Source organism: Molossus molossus, unplaced genomic scaffold (genome assembly GCF_014108415.1).
Source record: "Molossus molossus isolate mMolMol1 unplaced genomic scaffold, mMolMol1.p scaffold_m16_p_10, whole genome shotgun sequence".
In the NCBI taxonomy this organism is placed as follows: Eukaryota; Metazoa; Chordata; class Mammalia; order Chiroptera; family Molossidae; genus Molossus; species Molossus molossus.
Genome location: NW_023425345.1, coordinates 18,760,004 through 18,783,471, shown reverse-complemented (window position 1 = coordinate 18,783,471; position 23,468 = coordinate 18,760,004). Strand labels below are relative to the sequence as shown.

Here is a 23,468-nt window from a genome sequence, read left to right as displayed (position 1 = left end):
AATGTGATGGAGAGAGGTGGTGGGCCAACTCCAACACCACCTGGCCTGCGCAGCCGGCCCTGCGCGCAGCCCCTCCGCCGGCCTGCGCGGGGCAGCACATCCTTCTCACCGCGTCGGCTTCCTGTGGGGCTGCGGGGTCACCTCGCTGGCTTGGGTCTCTCTGGCCTCGGATGATGTGGGTGAAATTGGAGGCCGAGTTGTGATCTGCCACTATCCGGCTCAGGGTGGGACCCTTTGTCCCCGAAGAGGGCGGTGACTTCCCGCCACACCCCGCCAGGGCACAGCCTTTCCAGGGGCCAGGCCCCCCTCCCCGCCGCAGCCCTGAAAACCCCCGCGTCCTGTGGCCGGTTGCCGTCGGTAATCCGAACCTGGCGAGGCGCTAACACTCAATTCTTTGTCTCCTGCTGCAGGAAGTCTCAACTCCCCTTAGAGTAGCTGGTCTCGGAGCCTCGGCAGGGAGTATAAAAGCTACTTTCAGAGTCTGCTCACTCAACAGCACGGTGCGGGGACCCAGGGCTCCCGCGGCCCCGACTGAAATCGTACCCTCGCCCTGCTTCCTCCGAGCCCGGGCTGGGCCACACGGCCGGCCTCCAGCACGCTCGCCGGCTGCCTGGGTCACATGTGTCAGACACACCTGGCGGCCCGGCCGCTCCCCCAGCTCCCGCGGGGAGCGCCTGCGAATGAAGTTCGCCTCACTCAACGCCCTCCTTGAAAGACCAAGCAAAACAAACACTTAAAAGAGCAGGAGAACCTGATGATAAGACAGACCTTCCTTCTTTCCTGGACTCGGCGGAGCAGCTGAATTTCCTGCTCGCACACACTGGCCGGGGTTGTGCAGATTGCTCAAGCGACACAGGACACGGTTTCTTCTCAGGTTTTCTCCAGCCGCCCTTTGTGGAGGGGCTTTTATGGGCCACTTGTCAAATTTCCCCTCAGCCGGGGGCTCCCTATGTGTCATTCCCCTGCTCGGGCATGTCCCAGGCCTGGCAGTCCTTCAGGCCTCAGTGCAAATGTCCCTTCCTCAGAGAAATGACATTTTCACATTTAATTGTGTGATGACATATTTACTGGATAGCTCCTTCATAAGCTATAAACGCCCAGTGTTATAGGCTGAACTGTGTCCTCTTCCACCCCCCAAAAAGATATGTTGATGTCCTAACCTCAGTACCTCAAAATGTGACCCTACTTGGAAACACAGCAGTTGCTGATGTAATTAGTTCAGACGAGGCCATGCTGGAGTAGGGTGGGTTTGTTTCTCATGCCAGCCGGCTCCCTTCTGTGATCGTTCCCGTATTCACGCGGTACCGCACTTCTTGTGACACCAAGACGCACATCGTATATTCAAAACTACCTTCTGTAACATCAGGATGTTTTGCAGAACCAACCGTGCTAAGAACAGCCACACACATACCAGGCCCTTAATAAGTATTTGCCCAACTGAATCAAATGAAACTTCTCAGAATATCACAAAGCTACAAATTCGGATTAAAAAAACAAACAAACGGTAAGCTTTAGTTTAAAAAACCTGTTTCAGAACGTAAGCAACATGTATCAATAAATGACTTTCTTTTAGAATGTGGTCAAAGAAATTATGGCCCGTCTGGCCTTCTTCCTTTCTTTCTTCCCTCCCCTCCCCTCCCCATTCCCTTCCTTCTTTCCTTCTTCTTAGGTTGATAGGACACCAGACTCAGCTAAGTCTGCAGCTATGCTCTTGGCTGGGTCAAAAATGGGTCTCCGTTTTCTGCTCCAGGAGCAGACAATTATATTGCAAGTCTCCACCTTTCTTTTAGTTCTGTGAAGCTACACTGTTAAAGTTACCTGAATATTTGCATACCGCACATTGTCCTGGGTTTGTTTGAGGGATTCTAAAGCAAATACTTTTTTTGGCTTTCAAATACACATGGCTCTAAAGGAGTGGAATTTAGGGTAGGCCAGGAGACAGATCAGACTAGGTATTTATTAATACCTGAGTGTGCCTTAGGATTAGGGTCTGGCTCTTAGACTCCAAGACTTTCCAATTAAAGCTAGGAACACTATCCTGAGTGTAAGTTGCTTTCCATTGCTGCTACCGCTTTCCACCAAGCTGCAGTTTATGACATTCTTTTGTCTGTTCTCAAGCAAATAAGAGTAGCCAACATTTACATAGCACCATTTTTCATATATTAGGCACCAGGCATTATTTTTCATATTAACTCATTCAATCCTGACAACAAACCTCTTAGGCAGGCTGGTTGAGGGTAATGGTAGTCACTGTAGTAAAGAGATCCTAAAACTGTAGTGGCTTAGTCCAATAGATGGTGATTTCTCATGACCTATAACTCATTTGCAGGTGTCGGGTAGGAGGTTCAGGGTCCCAAACTCCTTTCATTTGTGGCTTTCCCATACCCCAGAGCCCCAAAGTCCTTCTCTTCCAGCCAGCCAATGGCAAACAAACCTGGGGGATTACTCATTGGAGGTTTTGACTGGGTGGGGCCCAAGAACAGTGCACAGAACACAGACTCATGGCCTCTTCTGACTGCAAGGGTGGTTGAGAAATATAGTCTATATATAGTCTATAATACAGATAAAAGAGGAAATGGTTTTGGTGAACACAGATTCGGCTAGAGCCCACCCTTTAGTTACCAAATGATTTCACTCATCTAACCCTTCTTCCCACACAGACAGCACACCTATTGCTTCCCCAAAAGAGACAGCCCAACGTCCCTTACAGTTGCTGCATTCAGTGAAAAATCCAGAATGTCTGGGTCTTTGCTATCAGGAGGGAGCGTTCGTTTCATTGTCCACTGACCCCTGAACTGAAAGGATAAGCTGCCTTCCTGCCCCGTTCATATCCAATATAAAGTGGTGCGAGGATGGGAGAGAGTGATAAACATGCCCACTGAGAAAGGGACAACGGGAGACACACAGCCGACACCCCTGGCGAGGGGAAAGTCCCAACAGGAAGGTGGACCGTGCAGTGACCCTGTCCTGGGAGTAGGGGTAAGTTCCTAGGCTGCACCCTTTTTATTGTACCCCAATTTCCCTGTCCTTTGCTCTCTGGTCCTCCTCTGCTCTCTGGAAGGTTCCTCCTCGACTGTTATCCTCCATGGCCACCTGGCACCGGGAACTTTCATAGGTCTGATACTGAGCATTACATGAAGGAGATCCGCAGAAGCTGAGGCAAAGTAGGACCAGGCTTGTTTGACATGTGGGATCCCAGCCAGGGTGTAAGCCCTCTGAGGTCAGGGAGCATGGTCTGGCGTCTTGATCATCTTTGTCACCCACTTAGTGCATGTTTGGTAAATACCTGTTGAAAGATTGAGCATTCACTCTCTCTAATTCCCTGGGTAATTCAAATAGAAATGGAACAAAAATCTACCCTTAGGTGCAACCATAAAATCATCAGAATAATTTTTCTGATTTTAGACAGGAGTTTCTTCTAGCTCATTTAAAATATACTTATAAGACTAGCACTTTGCCCAGCCAGTGTGGCTCAGTGGTTGAGGGTCAACCCATGTACCCAGAGGTCGCCAGTTTGATTCCTGCTTAGGGCACATGCCCAGGTTGTGGGCCCAATCCCCAGTGAGGGGCATGCAGGAGGCAGCCAGTCAATGTTTTCTCTCATCGATGTTTCTATCTCTCTCTTCCTCTCCCTTCCTCTCTCTCTAACATCAATAAAGGAAAAAGAAAAAAAAACAAGAATAGCACTTTCAGTCCAAACACAGTGTGTTTTATCTCTGAATCTGCAGAGCCTATCTAGGAGGTATTTGTTGAATGCATAAATTTTTTATATATTCTAAAATAATTTTCATTACATATATTTTTATGGTGTTCTAATCACAGTATCCATTTCATGTTTCCTAATTTTTACTTACTATTTTGTAATATATTAATTATTATACATATATTTTTCATTAACTATCATGCTTATGTCTGCATAGTAAACTATTATATATGGATAAACTAATTTTATTATCTATTTTCTTATTAGTCAACATTTAAGATTCTTTCAATTTATTAAAATAATAAATAAGACATCAAAGAACATTTTTCTTAATGTAGCTTTTTATGTAGTTTGGGTTATTCCAGTAAGGTGGTAAGATTTCTTGATCAAGGATTATGGTTGACATTATTACTATTTACCCACATCTGTCTCTGTTCCTTTGGGACATGCAGAGAACTTAATTTCTTAGTCTCCTTGCCATTGGGTAGGGCCAAAGTGACTAGTTCTGTCCAATACAACGTGAGGGGAATGATATGTAAACCCTGCCTCTCTACCAACCGATGATAGGCATGCTGAGTGAACAAGAAGTGGACCATTGTTATGGTAAGCTACTAGGATTCCAGAGTTAACTTATTACCACAGCTAACCTAATCTATCCTGACTAATACATAGGCATTGAATGTTATTGTGGATTAAAGTATATATTGGATAATTGCACAATGTCTGGTATATAATAGCTACCCAATAAATATATATTAAATGAATTAATCTCCCTGGTTGCATACATAAAAATACAAATTTCATTGCTGTATTAACAGTGATAGATTTATTATTTCATTGTTCTTGCCAATTTAATGGGCAAAAATATAGTCTTGGCCAATAAGAAATAGGCCAATTTCTTTGCTTATTGGTAAGTTGAACATTTTTTTATGTCATTAGCTGTTTCTTGTTGGTGTGTATTATTTGTTGTAAATCTTTCATTCATTTTCAATCACTGTTCTAGATATTAGGGCTGTAGTGGTAAATAACCTCACTACTATAGAACTTTCATTATGGGAGGGGAGAAAAATAGCATGTAAAAAGTGCTTAAATATTTTAGGTAATGGTAAGTGCTGTGACAAATAAGGCAAAGTCAGTGGCTTAAAGACAGGCTGGGTGTGTTTTCACACAGGGTGGTCACACAGCATCTTTCTGATAACATCACTTTGAACAAAGGAAATGCACTTAGAAGGTATGGGGAAGAAGGGTGTTGAAGGTTGAGGGTTGGCACATAGAAAGGCCTGAAATCAGGGGCATACTTGGGATTTGGGGGGTATAGCAAGAAATCAGTCAGGCTGAAGCAGAGTGAGTGAGGGGAGAGGAGTGGGAGATGAAATGGAAGATGTAAAAGGCTAGAATATGTAGGCTCTCCTAGGCAATTAATTGTTATGTCTTTTGACTTTTCTTTGGAGTGATATGGGGGCCACCGGGGCTTCTGAGCCGAGGAGTGACATGACATGACTTACTATTTAAAAGGATTACCCTGGCTTCTCTGTCGATGAGAGAATGGAGGAGCCAGCAGGAGGAGCCCAAGTAGGAGGCTATTGCAATATTTTGATGGGAGATGATGATATCTCAGATGAGGGTGACACCGTGGATAAAGTGGAGAAGGGTCAGATTCTAACTGGATTTTGTTGTAGAACCGATCGGGTTTGTTTTGTTGTAGAACTAATCGGGTAAATTAGATTGGGGATAGGTGAGAGCAATGAAGCATCAAGAATGTTTCCAAGGTTTTTGACTTGAGCAACTAGAAGAATGTAATTGTCATTTACTTTATCGCTTTATTGAATTACATTGGTATTTTTAATGACTCTGGAAAGAGCCATGTCAGAAATCAAAGGAACAATGTACTGGGTGGACACAGTGCTTCTTTCCAGGTTCAGGGTCAGATTGATTGCCTGAGAGCAACCGCAGTCTGAGTGGACCCCAGCAGCAGTGCAGCCGCCCGTGCTGTCTTCTCTGGCTCTCCGCGCCATGTCTCCTCACTTCCAGAACCACGGCCTCCGGCAGGGCTGTCTGTTGGCCTCATCCGGGTATTCAGTGGCATCAGGAAGCCAGAGGAGGCAGAGAAGCACCAGAAGGTGAGGCTCTTCCTCCTGAGTGAGGGTAAGAAGATGCTCCAGGAGGAGGGCCAGGCTGGCGATGACCCCATGCCACCTTTGTTAAGACACCACCAGACGCCTGGCTGGTGTGGCTCAGTGGTCGACCCATGCACCAAGAGGTCACCAGTTCCCTTCCCGGTCAGGGCACATGCCCAGGTTGTGGGCCCGATCCCCAGTGGGGGCATGCAGGAGGCGGCCAATCTATGTTCCCTCTCATCGATGTTTCTATCTCTCTCTTCCTTTCCCTTCCTCTCTCTCTAAAATCAATAAAGAAAAAAGAAAAAAGAAAAAAAAAGAAGACACCACCAGACAAGGACTGCTGCTATGCCCTCCCTGGTAAAACCTAGGATACAGAGGAGAGCCAGAAGGAGGACCTGGTGTTTATCTTCTCGACCCCGCGTCTGTACCCTTAAGGTCAGAATGATCTGTGCCAGCTCCCAGGACACATCAAGAAGCTGAGGGGGATCAAGCATGAACTAGAAGCAGACTACTAGGAGGAGGTCAAGAACTGCTGCACCCTGAGGGAAAAGCTGGGGGGTGGGGTGGGCAGCATCATTTCTCTCTGTAGAACAAGCCTTTGAGAGCCCCCTCCAGTCCCCTGCCCAGAGTATCTGGCAGCCCCAGACCTGTCCTCAGTGGGTTGCAGGCTTCCCCTCCCTGCCAGGCCTGAGGGGTTGGAGGGATTCCAGCAGGGGGAGGGCAATCCCTTCACCTCTGTTGGCAAACAAACCCCGCACTTCATGGACATTCCTCCTCTCTCCATCCCTAATGGTTCAGGCCTTTCTAAACCACTTTTGATCTTCTTATTCCTCGTGGGTTGAAGCAGATCAAATTCCCCGAACCCAGTGCAGTTTAGGGAGGGTCTGTACTTCATTTATTGACACCCCAACTCCCCACTTATTCCCCCCTTCCCATGTTGCCAGCTTCTAACCCCTACAGTGACTCTGTGCTCATCTGCTTAGATCTACATAGAAATGGAATCTTAGGGAAAGGACTCCTCCCCAATCTGCCTGGTTCTCTCCCCTCCCCTCCCCTCCCCTCCCCTCCCCTCCCCTCCCCTCCCCTCCCCTCCCCTCCCCTCCCCTCCCCTCCCCTCCCCTCCCCTCCCCTCCCCTCCCCTCCTCCTGGCTGCAGCCACTCATGAAAGCAGGATCAGCAAGGGATCTTCAATTTAAAAACACACAACAATTTTTAAAAAACCAATCATGGTTGGCTTATTGCCCATGGCCACAGTGAATGGTTCAGAGATGGGCATATGACCTTAGTTGATCCATTCAGAGGCCTCAGCCTTTTATTTAATAATTTGAGACAGCTACTCCTTTTTCTGGTAGAAATGAACAAGGAAGCATGCTCTCTGAGGCTTCTCGAAGTCCTCTTGCTCCTTGGAAGGGAACCAGCCTTAAGATGAAATTGACATAGAAAGCAGAGAAAAGAGATAAAAAACAAGCCAAGCCTTTTGTGACATGGTTGAGTCACTATGTATATCCATCCTCACCTGAAATCTATCCAGAGACTGTTCAGTTACATGAGCCAATAAACTCCCCTTTATTGTTTATGCCAGTTTGGACTGTGTTTTCTGTTACTTACCACCAAGCACATTCTGACTGATAAAAGCAACTCTCCAAATAAATGCTGTCTACGATAGCAGGCAGAATGCTCTCACCACCTGGGATCTCAGAACACAGGAAACAGTCACCCCAGACAATCTGTAAACCATTTGAGGCTGAGGATCGGGGGGTTACATCATGTTCCGGGAGACGAAAGGCCACTTGCAGAGCGTATGCCGTCCAAAATCCTGGAGGAGAGGATCCCAGGAGCTGTCAGAACAGCAGGCATCACCTGGCATCACCTGATCTCAGCTGCTCTCCCCGCAGTGAGGGCTGGGCCTTCCTCCTGAAAGAGGGTCTTGGGCAGCTTGCTTCTAGATGCTGTATTTGCGTTGTATTCACCAGCTGCTAGAAGCACGGGGTGGAAACTGATTCTAAATGCAGTCTCCACGAATACCAACCTCCTGCTCCAACATTTGGTTCTAAAAAGCCTTTACCGATGTGTGCTCCTTTCGAGACGATTTAGGTTTGTGGTGAGCGGGACAGGCTGTGGAGTCAGATTGCCTGGGCTCCCCTCCTGGCTCCTGGGGTGAACACACAGGGGCCTCAGGGCTGAGGTCAGCCAGCAGATACAGCCCCTGCACCCCAGTCTCAGCCAATCCTCTGAGCAGGGGAATCACTTGAGATCTCAGAGAATTGCTGCGTAGAGGGCTTCCAGGGGTCTGTTGTCCCCTAATTGTCTTGATTGTCATTGAGTTCGAAAGACAGTCTAGGCTGGTGACCCACCTCTACAGTCCACGACCAGACTGCAGGAGTTATGAATCTCAGAGCCGCCGTCCACAGACTATTCGAGTGAACCTCTCTGTGCCCCAGTTTCCTCCTCTGTAAAATGGGGATAATAAAAAAGTAACTCTCTCCTGGAGGTGCTTGGAGGACAAATGAGTTACTGCCAGCAGTTTTAGAACAGTGCCTGGTATCCGTAAATCTTAGCTCTTAGGTTGTCTGTAACTTGCTAATAAGTAATAATACAGAGACACCGAAGGCAAGATGCGCTGGGAGAGAAGGGCGAAATGCATATACTCAGCAGAGAGGACCCTTCAGTGTCAGACAAAAAAGAGAACAGTCGGGGTGCCCTTCAGTAAGGCCCAATCTTCTCTCTCCAGCCAGGGTGGGGTTTCTGGGCTGGAACCAACCAGAAGGAAGGGGAAGCCCAGCCACCTCCTTCCTGTGCAGCCTCCGCCGGCAGCCGGCAGCGGTGGTTTTCCCTCGATGCTGCATTAATCCTACTCCTCATACTAACAACCGGTCCTCACTTTCTAACTTCACTTCCAGTCTGGGAGCCGTTCTCCTCCCTCCTTGTTGCCCCACCCCCGCCACTTCCCAGATGGGGAGAACAGCTTCCATTATACTCGACGCCACGCACGCACCGTGGATTCCTTTTCTTCCCTTCTTTATATTTTTAGATCTCATAATTTCTAAAATGACAAAATGGTATTGCTACATTTTTCTTACGTTTTAATTGAAATGGGTAACTCCTCCTGAGCATGACATGTGCCAGCACGGTTTCAAAAACTTTATATGTATTAAGTCACCTACTTCCCACAGCAGCCCGGTTAGAGAGCTGCTATTGCTTTCTGCCTTTTACGGATGATGTCACCGAGGTGCAGTGACACGCTGTGACAAGGCTTAAGTTCAGGTTGTTTGGTCCTATAACCAACACGTTTAACTACTATGCTCGTCTACATGCTTATGGTACAATTTTAATAGCACCAGCAAAACAAAAGATGGAAAAAGAGAGTTTTAATTATAATCCCAACACTCAAGATACAATTACTGTTAACATTTGGTGTATAATGTCCTGGCTGGTTTGGCTCAGCAGTTAGAGCCTCGGCCCGTGGACCCCAAAGTCCCAGGTTTGGTTCCCGCTAAGGGCACGTACCTCGATTGCAGTTTGTCCCCGGCCCTGGTTGGGGTTGTGTGGGTGGCAGCCAGTCGATGTGTCTCTCTCACGTCGATGTTTCTCTCTCTCTCTTCCTCCCTTTCTCCCTCCTGCTCTATCTGAAGATAACATGCAAAAATGTCCTCGGGTGAGGATAAAAAAAAAAACAAAAAAAAAACATTTGGTGTATATTAATGGTTATAAGTAAGGAGATGGGATGGAAGGGAGGGGCAAATGTCAGAATTATTAGGGCAGCTTTTAAAACAAGCATGAGGATTTTGGAAAAAGAGAATTTAGATGCTGCTAATAAACAGCCTCCCCTGCCCCTCCCCTGTTCCGGTTGCCGCACCCCATCTCAGTTGCAAGCCGCTGGTGTGTCTTCCCAGCCTTCCCTACGCGTGGCTGCAAACGCATGCACATAGACACACAGTTATAAACGACAAATCAAAACCTGGTAAATGGCGGCGGAACCGAAACAAGCAAGGCAAGCAGGGGATGCTGGCCCCTGGTGTGATAAATTCCTAATTGCTCTGGATTCCCTCTATACCTCCAGGCACATTAGCAAGACAAATACCAGTTTTCAGGTGGGAACCTGATAGGCTTTTTCAGCATCAATGGCCCTTCTTGCAGATTTGTTGTTTTGTGATTTGGCCATGTTATTCTCCTGCCCAGGTTCTCCCAGGGGCCTTGTGCCCCGGGCTGATTTGTGATTCAGCTTCCAGACACAGTCCCGTGCCAGGGGGCGAGACAACGGCCTGTGCTCATATTATTCCCCACCCAGGCCAGCACAGGAGGCCCGGGGCAAACCCTCCGGGATGCCTGGTGTGTTCAGGAAGCAGTGAGAACCCGAGCCAAGGAAGGGAGAGCCAGAACAAGGTGCTTCCTGTCCTGCTCCCTGCGACAGCCCATCATAGCACCTGTGACCCCTCCCAGGTGTTGATTTACTCTCCTGGCCCCTCAGTGGGCCCAGTGCTCCTTACGGTGGGAAGCAGGTCTGGTTAGTTTGTCTTTCTTCCTCTTCACACCCTGATTGCCTGGAATGGCTCCTGGAACAGAGAAAGAGCAGCTTCTTGTTGGGATGAATAATAGGCATGACCATAGCTAACATCAAGAGGCTGCTCCGTGCCTCAAACCCCGAGTCAGAGTCCTAAGACAAAAGTTTCCCTTCCAATCTTCACAACAACCCATAAGGGAGAGTCTAGATTCTATTATCCCACCCAGTCCCCCACCCACCCCATTGTAGAGCTGAGGAAATAAGGCCAAGAGAGTGTGAGTAACTTGCCCAAGGTCGTACAGATAAGTGGCTGGCTGCAATCAAACCCAGGAAGCTGCGCTCCAGAGTTCAAATTCTTAATCCCTGCTCTGTGCTGCTCCCACCTCCTTCTCGCTCCTTCAGTTCAGTGGTCACCGTGATGACCTGAGGGTTTCACTTGATCATGTCACTCCTCTGGTCCAGAACTTTCCAGGCCAGACTTCCCAGGGTGGTGTACAGGCTGCCTACAGATGTCCCCAGTCACCCTACCACTTCAAAGGCAGTAGGAGTTTGATCCCAAATCTATTTACACGCTGTGCAGCCCTGGGCATGTCACGTAACCTTCCTCCTACCCACGCACCTGAACTGTGAAAGGAAGGTCCCAGCAGTATTGACCTCAGTGGACACCAGGAGAACTCAATAACCGTCGACCAGGGGAACTGCTTAGAAACATAGAACAGAGGATGGCCACTTTTTCCATAAAGGGCCAGATGGTAAATATTTTCGGCGTTGTGGGCTATATGGTCCCTGTCACAGCTACTCAACGCTGTAGCTAGAGTGTGGGAACAGTCACAGACAACAGGGAAAAGAATGTGTGTGGCTGTGTGCCAATTCAACCTTTTTTATGGACCCTGAGCTTTGGATTTCAAATAATTTTCATGTGTCATGAAATGTTCCTCTTTTTACCCCCCGCCCCCTTTTTAAAATGCAGAAACCTTTCTTAGCTGGTGGGCAGAACAAAAACAGGTGCCGGGCCTGACACGGCCCGCGGGCTGCAGTTTGCTGACTCCTACTTTGGAGCCCTGTCTGGCACAGGGGAAGAGCTTGACAAATCCAAGAGAAACAGTGCGAAGTAAGGAGATGAAGCAGGGGTTTATAAGGTGCTGAGTGAGGGCTTGATGTGGTGGGGATGCGAGGATGGCAGAAACGGGCCAAATATGAGAGACCGCGTTGAGGAACCATATCTGCTGAGCACTGACTGGCCAGGCACGGTTCTCTACACATCTTCCCATTCCATCCTCAAGCTGACCCTGCACCCTCCTGTTTACAGAGCAGATGAATGAGGCTCAGAGAGGTTAAGTAACATGCCCAGAGCTGCACAGCTTTTAAGTGTAAGAGTCAGGGATTTGAACCTGGTTTTTACAGAATATCAAAGACTGTGCTTTTTCTAATATACCATCATTTACTGAGCACATATTTATTGAGAACCTATGATGTACACGATGCTGTGCTAGGTCTGGGAACACAAGGGTATAAGCAATGTAGCTTTGACCAAATGAAGAGTGTAGTCTAGTAGGAGACAAGGCAACTAAGCAATTATAACTCAGGGTGAAAACTCCTATGATAAGAACACATGGAGGGGTCAGAGTTGAAGGTTCTAACCCGCACTCGGGAAGTCAGAGAAGGCTTCCCGAAGGAAGTAATGTCTGAACTGAGACTGCAGGTCAACAGGGAAAGACCCAGGAAAGCTTGAAATGAAATAATAATACTAAGCTACAATGTTTTGCCTGCTTAACTAGGTTGTCAGCTGGTGCCCCCAACCCCTGAGAAATCTGGTTCTGAGATCCATCGCCTTTGATGGTCCAGTGCCCTTCCCAGGAGGGTCCTGTGTCTTGCGCCCTTAAAGTTCCTGCCTCCACATTTCTCATCCTGAAATGCTGTCAGAGTTTTGCCCCACAGCTCCCCGGAGACAAGCCTTGGCCCCTTCTCTGTTTTCCTCATTACTTACTTCAAGCATTGCATGAGTTTAGTAAACCTGACCCAGGATTTTGGAGGAAGGAGGGTGTGCCATGGGGAGGGGTCACCTCTGGAGCGCAGGATTTCCGCCCTCTCCTGGCCCCCTACTTCCTCTGGGAGTTGCAAACAAAACTCTCCCTTTGTCTTGCTGGGAGTGTCCACCTCTGGCCCTCAGGATCTCGATTTCTACTCAGCCAAGTATTTTCCCAACAAAGACAGCTCTACCTTCCTGAAAGGAATTCTGATGGATGCCGTGTTCTCTTTTCGCGTAGATTGTCTCAGGTGATCCTCCTAGCCGGCTTCCAGAATGGCTGTCGTTGTCCCCATTTTACAGATGAGGAAACCGAATGACTAGTCCAAGTGATGGTGTCAAGAGTGAAGCACAGGATGGTCTGAATCTCCTTTCCCAGCCCCTCTCTATCCTGCTTTCCAGTACCACTCTGATGGGGTCTGGGGGAGGGGGAGGGGGCCTGGGAGGGAGGGCAGGAGAGATGAGTAGTCAGAACCTGGGTCCCCAAGAGAAGACTATTTTTCCCAGAGATGCTAGTCACGGGTTCTGGTGCCTGGTGAAGGGAGAGAACTGAGACCTGGCTGCAGGCCCCTCGCACGCTCAGGCCTGGGCTCCTCCCACTGGCTGGCCCAGAGCCTTCCTGACGGGGGCACAGCAGTTCTTTGGTAGCTGAGCAGACACTAAGGAGAAGGGAGAAGAGGACACAGGAAAAGAGGAGAGGAAAGGAGGCTAAAGAGAGACGTGCCGTATTCAAAGAGGCAATCTGGTCTTCAAGTGAGTCCCGCTCGTGAAGCCAGGACTCTCGGGAAGTTCACGTGGGCCCAGGTTTTGGCCCAGCTCTTCGGACAGCTTGGTTCCAAGTCGGGGAAATGAAGCTACTGTGAAGCCAGAGTCTCAACCTATGAATCAAAGCCTCCTTTTCAGCATCCAGAAGAATCTGGGGACAGAGTCACTAGCAGAGTCTTGGTGCTGCAAGCTTTGGACAGCGTCCACGTGTGGGTATGTGAGAGCCGTGGCGAGCGTGTGCCCAGAGGAAAGCTTGACGTGCAGCAGAGAACAGGGCACCCCGCCTTCAGGAAGCCTTGAGCAGGAGCAGCAAAAATGTGCTTCCTTTTCCCTTCTCTCCAACCCTGAGGGTCAGTGTGGGCTGGCCAGCCCTTCCCCCACACCCTGTGGCTTGAGTTCAGCTCCCCTCACCCCACCCCAGGCTTGTCGTCCCTTTAGCTGACTCAGACAGGCCACTCTGTCCCCATCTCTCCCCTGGCTGGCTCTCTCCTGCCTGCCCTTCTGCTCTCAAAGACAAAGGGAGCCAGACCCTATCACAGGGCAGATGCTGGCCGGTCCGAAACAGGTCCACGGGGGTGGCAGTGCGTAGCCCTGGAAGTAGGAATGTCTCAGATTCAGCACCTAAAGCAAAGATTGCTCAGAGCAGAGTCAGGTCCTGGACTGCAGGAACTGCTAAGAGCTGTCAGTGATGCTCCCGACTCTAGCCCAGCTCCTAGGTGGCCAGAGCAAGCCAGGGAAGCAGTGCGGTGGGGATCGATGGGGCCTTGAAGGTTAAATATTCGAGAGGCTGGATACAAAAGCTCAGGCGCAGGAATCAGCAAGGTGTCTGGAGAGACGTGAGTGGACCCGCACGGGAGCCAGCTTCAGACTCATGGCCACTTGCTCAGGGCCTCGATTGCCAGGCTAGGCTGTTTGAACTTCACCCGATAGGCAACGGGGAGTCGGGTGATTTGGATTTTAACACAGACATTACTTTGCTATCATAGATAGAGCCTTGGTGCTTAACTGAACTCCAATGTCAAAGGTACAAAGTTCAAGCTGAACTCTGACTTTGCCCTTGGGTTCTGTGTCTTTCCCGCCCTTCCTCCTCCTCCCTGCCCACCGCCCCTCTCTCTTGCTCTCTTTCCCTGTACTTTCTCAGTTCTAAAGTTCTGTGCGTTGTGTCTTTCCTGTAGTTCGCAACTAATTGCCATCTCCTGGGAATCTTCACATCGATTGGTGAGAAAGCTGGAAATGTGACAAGTTTTGGGTTTTTTTTTCCTTTTCTTTTTAAAGCAGAATTCGCCATCTTATTGTACATTCTGTACAGAAGTCGAAGTGTCTAATTTCTCATCTCTGAGCTTGTCAGATCTCATCTTGTTCTACCAGAGATGTAATTTGTACCGTCAAAGTTGCCCTGGGAGAGTCCACAGGAAGCTCTAATTTGAATTACTTCTGGACCCCACTGTCCCCAATCCTAATAGACCAATGGTTTTCTACTGGGGACCATTTTGCCCTCAGGGAACACGTGGCAAGGTCTGGAGACATTTCTGGTGGTCACAACCTGGGTAGTGGCGGGTGGAGGGTAATGGTCCACTGACATTTGGTGGGAGGAGGCCAGAAATACTGCTAAATACCCAAATGCACAGGACACGTCCCACCACAAAGAGTTATCCAGCCCCAAATGCCCAAAGTGCTGAGGTTGAGAAATCCTGGATTAGACGGAAACCTCTGACCGAGGAAGGAAACGGAATGGAACTGAGTCAGTATCAGTGTAGAAAAGACAGGGACGGGGCCAGCTGACTGACCCGAGGAAAAGCCGCTGGCAGAAACTGTCTAGGGAAGCATTTGGCCTCAGAAAGAAAACCATGATTTTTTAGTAACACTTTTTAGGAGCAAATGCAGTTGGCCTGTTTTTATTAGCTCCTCTATGGGGACATTAACATTTCAGTCTATTGCCCCTATCGGTAATTAGTTAACCAAAAATTTACCACTAGAAGTCACCGCTCGTCCAGCGTCTCTCGTGCAGGTGTTCTGAAAGGCTACCGCACGAGCAGCTATGGCTGTGCTTATTTGCAGTTCCCGGTAGCTTTGGCTTTCAGAAAACATAGGTTTGGAAGGGAGTAGGCGCCAGACATCCATTTTGGTGGGTAGCACCTAAAGCATTTTTTCTATCCAAGTGGTAAGTCACTGAACTTGATCCTCTTAGTAAGAAACTCTTTAATTACTAACTCATTTCAGAGGAGTGAAGAAGACTCTGATCCTAGTGGTTTTCTGGACCAATAAGGCCTTTCACCGATCGGAGGCTCTTGGCTTTCTCCACAGTAAGTTCTGCCCACCAGGCTCGGTCCTCAACCTTATCCTCTCTGTTCAACCTTATCTGTTCTCATTCCCGGGTGCTCCCATCCAGTCCCAGGGCATCCATCCTCTCCATAGGCACTGGCCTGCACGCTAATGGCAACCCCACGGCATTGCCCTGGTCCTCTGACTCCTGCTTTCCTGGAGGACCATTTCACATCTTCCTCCTCCTCAGACCGCCGCGTCCTTTCCCCTCACTCTGCACTGATGATCACTTCCCGTTTCCCGAGAAAACAGAAGCAATTGCAAGAAGCCTCCACCGATTCACCAGAGCTCCCAACACCTGCGTCCTTTTGCTCACCTGTCCCTCCAGCCACCATGGTCCAAATCCGGAGCCCACCCCCTCTGCCTACGCATGGGCATCACTTGCCTTCTTGCTCCTGAATCATCCCCTTTACCCCCATCAACCAGATCATTCCTATCAACTTATTTACAATATATTGCATATTTTTAAAAATCTTCCTTGACCATCCTCCTTCCAGCTGTTGCCCAGTTTTCAGTTCCCTTTGACGGCAAAAATGTTGCCTCCTCATCCTTTCCAGCTCTTTCCTTTTGACCCTTTTTACTTACACACTCATCCCATTTAACCACCAAAACCTACTCTTGTCAAGGTCACTGTGACCTCCACTTGGCTAAATTAATGGTTGATTTTCAGTCATTATTCAGACATTGAGCAGCATGGACCCCTCGCTCCTTCTGCATGACGCTCCCCACAGCCTGGGAGAGAGGAACTATTTCCTTAGCAGTGAACCGTCTTCAGCCAGGGGTATTTAGAATTAATTACTGACATGATGAAGTAAATCAAACCCACACTATTAAGTAATGTAAAGTTGGAAATAATCCGTGTGTTTGATATTTTAAGTACTCATAATGTTTAAATGAATTTGGTATATTGGAGGACAATATGCTATATTAAGAAACTTCTGTAAGAGACAAAAATAAATTTGTAATTAATTATGGAACACTTAAAAGAATTTTGAACCTGTTACACTATACTTATAAGCTTGCTTTTATTAGTTTTACAAGAACGGCTGAAGTGGTCAGAAATTTTTTTTCCAGTCAGTTAATTTATAGTTAGCTAATTAACACAGAAGGTAAGGACCAAAACCTGGATTCTGGAGCCAACCGTTATGGTTCACATAGTACTTCCAATAATATTAGCCATGTGGCCTTGAAAGAATTATCCTCAGTACCTCAGTTTCCCTGTATATGAAACAGGGATGACAAGAACATGAGCTATTTGCCAGAACTGCTGTGATAATTAAATGAGTTAACAATGTAAATTGTTTAGAACAGTTTCTGAACATAGTAAGAGCCTAAATGTTAGGTATTGAAAAACAAATCAAATATACTAAGTTTATAAATGCAGTTAAAAGCCTTTTAAGTTGTTAATTAACAAAGTCTAAGTGGAACCAACGCTTAATGAAAGCCTCCTGTAAAGCAAGTTCTTAAGATTTCCCCTGTAAATAACACAATAAGAAATGCAAGTGACTTGAAGCTTCAAGAAGGGATGATTTTTGAATTGTTACTCCAGGAAATGGAATGTGGCTTACAAAAGTAAAACAACCCCAAAGTAATATTTTTGGAACAACAAAGTTCTCCTCTGGGGCATCAGAAAACTCACAAAGGCAGAAGGAATTCTCAAGGAGTTCGGTCATCTTCTAGTTGGCCCAGGCTCCAGGGACGGGGTGTGAGTTGGGGTGGGGCCTAGCAGTGGGCGTGGTCCTCAGCCCAGGCCCCTTTCCTCCCATCCTGAGCCTTAGCAACTCCCCTTAGATCAGTTTATTGTGTGGGTTTCTACCTAAGATTTCAGTTTCCAAGGATTTGGGTTTCAAAATATTTTGTCTTATTTGGATGATTGCATAATTTTCTTTAAATGTAAATATTTGGGAGATCGCGAGGATCATTAACCCAAAAGAAATGTGTGTTCTAACCAAAGTCACAATATTGAACTCCTTACTGGACAGGAATAGGAAAGCCAGTGTATGAATTCCAACGATGAGGCTCTGTGATAGGCCCAAGTTCAAAGTAGGATGGGCTTCCTCTTTCACACAGTGACTGTGGAAAACCAGAAAGTCCTCACTTCTCACGCTGATGACAGTTGGGTGTCAAATCAAATCACAGTGATTGAGCAGCGATCGCCGTGGTCTGATGCATAGGAAGAGTATGTTGACTAGTCATTTGATTTGATGCCAAATTCTCATCAGTTCCTAGACTTCCCATGTTTAAGAACAAGCTCTGCAAAAGTTTGGGGTAAAGGGCCAGAGAGTAAATGTTTTACACTTGGCAGATCATATGGCTTCTGTTGCAACTACTCATCTCTGCCAGTTATGTCACAAAAGCAACCGTGTGTAACTAAATGGGCATGGCTGTTTCAATAAAACTTTATTTATAAAACAGATGATAGGGCAGATCCCACCTGTAGGCAGTGGTTTGCCCACCCCTGCTTCAGAGCAATGCTTCACAGATTTTGGATTATGATTACCAGCTTATTGCTCAGTAGTTTATTTCAATAGATTATTGGTCCCTGCCTAAGTTATGTTGGGCTCTGTCCTGTGGCTGGCTTTGGTCAAGGGGACTGTGGAAGTGTACTCTCCTGCACCTGGCCTTTCGGCCAGTGAATCATCAGACAGGCAGAGGATTCAAATGCACTTATGGGGTTAGGCTTGCTCTTTTGTGCCTGTAATATTATGATGATAAGAAATACTCCCAGGCCCCAAACAGAACACGGGTGGAGCACACCTGGGCCCAGGGGGGAGGAGCCAACCTGGCTTAGCCAAGCCTCCACTGACCCACAGGTGAGTGAGTACTTTACATATATTAACTCACATAGTCCTTACAGTAAGTCTAAGAAGTATGCACGTGTTATTATTCAGGTGAGGAAACTGAGGCGTGGAGAAGTTAAGTAATTTTCCACGTGGCTAATAAGTGGTCACATAGCAGAGAATCAAATTCAGCAAGTCTGGCTCCAGAGTCCATGGTTAACGACAATTTGATATCGTCTGTTCTAATACAATTCATTTTTTTTTAAATGAATAGTTGTGGCCCACTAAATTGATTTCATGACCCTATGATTTAAAAAACCTCCTCCAAGGAGCTGTTCTGTGAAAGCAAGAACTAAAGGCCAAACTATTGCTCAAGAATCTTAAAGACAAAATTTCCATAGCTGGATTGTGTTCCTAGAGCTTGTCCTCATCGTCTTTCCTCTGACCCCCAAGGAACAGCCCTCTGAATGTGCTCTTTTGTGCCTTGGTGAGGAGCTCGGCAGATGGAGTAACGCCGGCCAGCCATTCTCTCTCCCTCACTCACCCACTTCCCCCCAACTCCCAGGTGCTGCAGAGTCAACAGGAATTCACAACTTCCTGACCAAAAAGAATGACTGTCACCAGCATTTCAGGGAAAGAGATGGCTGCCTCCTAGAGCTCCCTGGGGCAGTCTGAGCTCTGGCCTCATGAAGAACTTGGGTCTAGACAAAAAGACAAAGTTTGATCTAAGTACAGGAGTGTCAGAGGGGTCCAGACCACCCACTGGGTCAGGTCAGGGAGAAAACCTCTGCCGGCGTTAGAACTCAGTTGAAATAGAGGCTCTAACTGTAGCGTTACGAATTTGAGATGGAAGTGGAAGCAGTTACACCTCTCAATCCATTGTGCAAAGTATGCAAAAGGCCAGACTTGGGCCACAGAACAGCTCCTGGATTTTTTCTTTCTTTACTTTTTAATACAACAGGAAAGGTATTTTTCTAGTTTTTGTTTGTTTGTTTATTTTATCCTCACCCGAGGACATTTTTGCATTTATCTTCAGGTAGAGTGGGAAGGAGAGAAGGAGGAAGAGAGAAAGAGAAACATCGATGTGAGAGAGACACATCGACTGGTTGCCACCCACACAACCCCAACCGGGGTAGGGGACTAACTGCAACTGAGGTAGGTGCCCTTAGCGGGAACCGAACCCAGGACCCTCTGGTTCACGGGCCGATGCTCTCACCGTTGAGCCAAACTGGCCAGGGCAGTATTTTTCCAGTTTTATTGAGGAATAATTGGCACACATCACCGTATACGTTTAAGGTATACAGCACGATTCTGTGTGTGTGTGTGTGCATTATTTTTTCTGAACCACTGGAGAGTACATGTCGACACAATGCCCCTTTACTCCTAAGTACTTCAGTGTGTATTTCCCGAGAATGATGACGTCGCTTACAGTGTGCTGGCAGTCTTATTTTCATATCAGGAAATTAAAATTGATAGGATTTTATTTTCTAATTTACAGTCCTTATTTGAATTTTATCAGTTTTCCCAATATTTCCTTTGTAGCAAAAACAATGGATTTTTCTGATCCAGAATCCCGTCTAGGTCACAAATCGCATTTAGTTTTCATGTCTCTTTAGTCTCTTTAAATCTGTAAGTGTTCCTCGGATGCTGTTTCATGACTGACATTTTTAAGAGTATGGAGTAGCTACTTTGTAGACTGTTCCTTAACTTAGGTTTGTCTGAGGCTTCCTCATGATGAGATTCAGGTAATGTAGGTTTGGCAGGATTACCATGGAAGTGATACTGTTGCTTTTTAGTGCATCTTGTCAGGAGACACATCATGCCAACCTCTTGTTATTAACTCTGATCATGAAGGTGGTGTCTGCCAGGTTTCTCTACTATAAAATAACTGTTTTTCTCTTTGGAATTAATAAGTAATTTGTCGAAGACACTTCCTCATCAGATTGTTACTAATTTTAGAATCCAATTGATGATTATTTCTGAATCAGTTATAACTATGACATTTACCAAATGATGATTTCCTTTTGTTCAGCTTTATCGAGGTATGATTGACAGATAAAAGTTATATATATTTAGAATGTACAACTTGATCTTTTGATATACATATACATTGTGAAAGGATTAGCCGCATTAAGCTGATTAACATATCTATCGCCTCACATAGTTACTATTTGTGTGAATGTGGTGAAAGCATTTGAGATCTATTCTCTTAGCAAGTTTCAAATATATAATACATTATTATTAACTATAGTAACCATGCTATACATTAGATCTCCAGAACTTATTCATTCACTTTATAACTGGAACTGTGTACCCTTTGATCAACATCAGCTCCCCATCCCCAAATCCAGCTCCTGGTAACCTCTAGTTTACCCTTTGTTACTATGAGTTCAACTTACTATTTTTTAAAATATATCACATGAAAGTGAGATTACGAGGTATTTGTCTTTCTGTGTCTGATTTATCTCACCTAGTCTACTGTCCTCCAGGGTCACTTATGTTGTTGAAAATGACATGAATTCCTTCTTTTTCAAGGCTGAATAATATTCTTCTCTCTGTGTGTGTGTGTGTGTGTGTGTGTGTGTGTGTGTGTGTGTGTGTGTGCGCGTGTATGTGCGCGCACGCGCACCGGGTTGCTGGATCATATGGTATTTCTATTTTTAATTTTTTTGAGGAACCCCCATACTGTTTTTCACAATGACTGTACCAATTTATATTAGCACAGTGTACAATGGTTCCCTTTTCTCTACATCCTCACCAATACTTGTTATTTTTTGACTTTTTGATAATAATTATCCTAACAGTTGTGAGGTGATTTTTTATTGTGGTTTTGGTTGCATTTTATGATTATTAGTGATGTTGGGTATCTTTTATATACCTATTGGCCATTTGTTTGCCTTCTTTGGAAAAAAAAATGTCTATTGATGTCCTTTTGCCCGTTTGTAAATTTGTTTTCTGTTTGTTTTATTGCTATTGAGTTGTGTGAGTTCCTTATATGTTTTAGCTATTAATCCTTTATAGGATATATGGTTTGCAAAATAAGGATGGAGAAGGACTGGATGGGTCGGGGTGGGGGCTGCTTTTTACAATGTGTTCAGGATTAGCCTCTCTGAGCTGAGACCTACAGCATGAGGAGACAGACAGTGAAAATCAGGGAAAGAAGATTCCATACCAAGGAAACTCATAGTGCAAAGGCCCTGAGCAGGAATCAGCTTGTCTGTTTAAGAGGTAAAAAGCAGTGTGCCTAAGGATGCTGAGACAATTCAGTGGAGGCGGGGGGGGGGGGGGGGGGGGGGTGGGGGGCGGATGGCAGTCTTTTCAACAAATGGAGCTGGACAACTGGATATCCACATGTAAAAGAATAAAATTAGAACCATTTTATATCATATCAAAAAATTAACTCAAAAGAAATCATAGACCTAAGTGAAAGAGCCAAAATTATAAAACTCCTAGAAGAAAACATAAGAGTACATTTCTATTACCTTATGTTAAATAAAGCCTATTTAGATATGACACCAAAAATATAAGCAACAAAAAAAAGATATATCTAAATTGGAATTCATAAAAATTTAAAACATTTGTGCTTCAGTGGGTGCCATCTAGAAGATGAAAAGGTAATCCACAGAACAACAGAAAATATTTGCAAATCGTATAGCTGATGTGCACCTAATATCTACAATATATAAAGAACTTTCACAACTGAACAACATTAAGACAAACACCTCAATTACAAAATCAATCTGAATGGACATTTCTCCAAAGAAGATATGCAAATGACCAAAAAACACAAGAAAAGATGGCACAACCTTGTTAGCCACTGTGGAAATTAAAATCAAAACCATAATGACTTGATACCAAGATGACTCTAATTTTAAAAAATAAATAATAATAATAAGTAGTATTGACAAGGATGTGGAGAAATTGAAATCCTCGTGCATTTGGTGCTGGTGGCCACGTAAAATGCTGCAGTCACTTTGGAAATGAGCCTGGCAGATCCTCCAAATGTTACACATAAAGTTATTGTACAAGCCATAAATCCTAATCCTAGGTGTTCATCCCAGAGTTGAAAACATCTGTGGACACAAAAAAGTATACACAAATAGTTACGGCAACATTATTCAGAATAGCCAAAAAGTGCAAACAACCAAAATGTCCAACAATTGATGAATGGATAAACAAAATGTCGTATATTCCTATAATAGAATATTATCCAGCTATAAAAAGGAATAAAGTACTGATACATGCTACAATGTGAGAGCACCTTGAAAACATCATGCTAAATGAGAGAAGCAGACATAAAAGACTAGAGAGTGTATGATTCTGTTTGTAGGAAATGTCTAGAACAGGCAAATCTATGAAGATAGAAAGTAGATTAGTGGTTGCCTAGGGCTGCAGGGCAAATGGGAAGTGACTGCTAACAGGTACAGTTTGCTTTCAGAGTGATGAAAATGTTCTAAAATTGATTGTGGTGCTAGTTGCACAACTCTATGAATGTACTGAAAACCATTGAATCGTTTACATAGGTGAACTGTATGGAATGTGAATTATATCTCAATAAAGATATTACATAGAAAGAGAGGAGAGAGAGAGAAGATGGGGGGAATGAGGGAAGGAAGGAAGGAAGGAAGGAAGGAAGGAAGGAAGGAAGGAAGGAAGGAAGGAAGGAAGGAAGGAAGGCTAACGCATGGACAGGCCTGGGGATGGAGGTTATAGGGGTTGAGGTCATCATGGCAGAGGGTAGGTAGGAGCAGAAGCAGAAGCAGTGGTCGTATTATGGAAGGACTTTCAGGCCATAATTCAGTTTGACTTTTATTTTCATCGTCATGGGCAGCCACTGGAGGGTTTTAAGCAAAAAGTTGATATGATCTGATGATAACAAATGACTCTGGCTCTTGCTTGGGGGTGGGGTGGCAAGCCTGGAGGTGGGGAACTGAAGTTGTCAGGAAGGTTCAAGGGAGAGGGTCTGTGTCATGGACCACGGCATCGTAGTGGGGAACGACATACTCTCATGGCTGGTTCCACCATCCATAAGAGACTTCATCCTTCTCCCCACTTTGACCCATCCTCACTTCCTCCCATTCATTCCCTTCAGCAGAGAATATAAAATCAGCCCGGACCATCACCAGCTATTCAGCCTATGAACTATGCTTGATTTAGAAACGGAACTAGTCTACTCCATTCAGGAGCTCTTACGAAGCAGGAGCAAGAGGAACATGTGGAGAATGGGACCGTCACTTCTCCCAGACAGCAT

The 23,468-nt window shown here is 46.0% G+C and overlaps 1 pseudogene; it reads left to right on the top strand.

Annotated features, from left to right (window-relative positions):
* The first annotated feature begins 5,248 nt into the window (after positions 1 to 5,248).
* Positions 5,249 to 6,665, top strand: LOC118623314 (annotated as a pseudogene).
* The last annotated feature ends 16,803 nt before the right edge of the window (positions 6,666 to 23,468 follow it).